Genomic DNA, 1,567 nt, shown 5'->3' on the forward strand with positions numbered 1-1,567 from the left:
TACTTGAGAGCATACCTGCAGCAGTGGAGGCCAGAGGACAGCTGTTGGGAATTGGCTCTCTCTTTCTACCATGTGCGTCCTGGGGATTGAACTCAGGTCATCAGGCTCGGTGGCAAGCACCCTTCTCTGCTGAGCTATTGAATTAGCCTTTGATAACTTTTAAATAACATTGCTACAGCCATAATGAAGATTCAGAACTTGACAATATCATAAAAGCACGTGGCCGCCGGGCGGTGGTGGTGCATGCCTTTAATCCCAGCACTTGGGAAGCAGAGGCAGGTGGATCTCTGTGAGTTCGAGGCCAGCCTGGGCTACAGAGCGAGATCCAGGAAAGGCGCAAAGCTACACAGAGAAACCCTGTCTCGAAAAACAAAAACAAACAAACAAAAAAACCAAACCAAAACAAAACAAAAAGCATGTGGCTTTGAATCACATAAGTTTTGTTTAAGTTGCCCATATAATTAAAATAAGTCATTGTTAGATAAGAAAAACACACCTGTTAAACTTTTTATTCTTCCAAATGAATACAAATGTCAGAAATTGTATTGGCTTCTCTATGTAAATAACAGTGATGACAATAATATGTCTGTCCTCATTTCGCACAGGTAGCCCACTAGACGCTTAGTGTCTTGGTACTTTTCAAATTCAAGTGATTCTTAAATTCCTGATCTTCTAGTACAGCTAAAAATTGTGGTTAACCTCAAGTCTGAGTCATCTATATTTCTGATGGTCATGGAATTTCTAACTTGTTTACCTAATTTCTACTAATGAATTTTGGCTATGTAACTGCTTTGCAAACTACTCAATACATGTTTCCTTCAAGTTAGGTACCATATACTGGGTTGACTCCACATGAATGTTTACTCACTTCTGAGTGAATTCTGTGGAGAAGTCCTGCTTAGCTATTATGAAAAAGACAGCACTGTCTTATCAATATGCTGTAAATAAATTTTCTTTGATATTTTTCTCTAGGATGTGTTTGCTTCCTGAGTTATGATCATTTGCTAATATACCCAATTGTATAAGTCTATATTTTGTGAACAAGAAGTTTTTACTAGCAAAATTCGAGACAGGGTTTCACTGTGTAGTTTTGGTGCCTGTCCTGGAACTTGCTCTGTAGACCAGGCTGGCCTTGAACTCATAGAGATCCACCTGGCTCTGCCACCCAAATGCTGGCATTAAAGGCGTGTACCATCACAGCTCAACAAAGAAAGCTGCTAACCCACGGGGACTTGAAAGTACTGGAGGTGCCGGGGATCGAACCCCGGGGCCTCATGCATGCCAAGCACATGCTCTACCACTGAGCTACCCCTCTCCCTGAAAATTTCTTTCTGTCCACTGGTTTCTCTGTGGTCATCCTGGCTCTACTGACCTGTAGACTTTGCAATGATACTGCTTTCAGTTAAAAAAGAAAAACATTTAGGAGGGAACAAATCCTTTTCTTATTTTCTCTGAAGCAAATGTCACAAGATGGCTACTTAAAAGGACATGCGTGTTAGTCTTTTCCAAACAGTTCAAGCCCATAGTTCTCATTTCTAAGTTATTTGTGTTCCTGAGCACTCATTTT

At 40.8% G+C, this 1,567-nt stretch overlaps 1 non-coding gene across 1 annotated transcript; it reads right to left on the reverse strand.

Annotated features, from left to right (window-relative positions):
- Nucleotides 1-1,242: 1,242 nt before the first annotated feature.
- Trnaa-ggc lies at nt 1,243-1,315 on the reverse strand. Its single transcript has one exon. It is a non-coding gene; the product is annotated as a tRNA-Ala (tRNA).
- Nucleotides 1,316-1,567: the final 252 nt, after the last annotated feature.

Source organism: Peromyscus leucopus, chromosome 8a (assembly GCF_004664715.2).
Source record: "Peromyscus leucopus breed LL Stock chromosome 8a, UCI_PerLeu_2.1, whole genome shotgun sequence".
NCBI lineage: Eukaryota > Metazoa > Chordata > Mammalia > Rodentia > Cricetidae > Peromyscus > Peromyscus leucopus.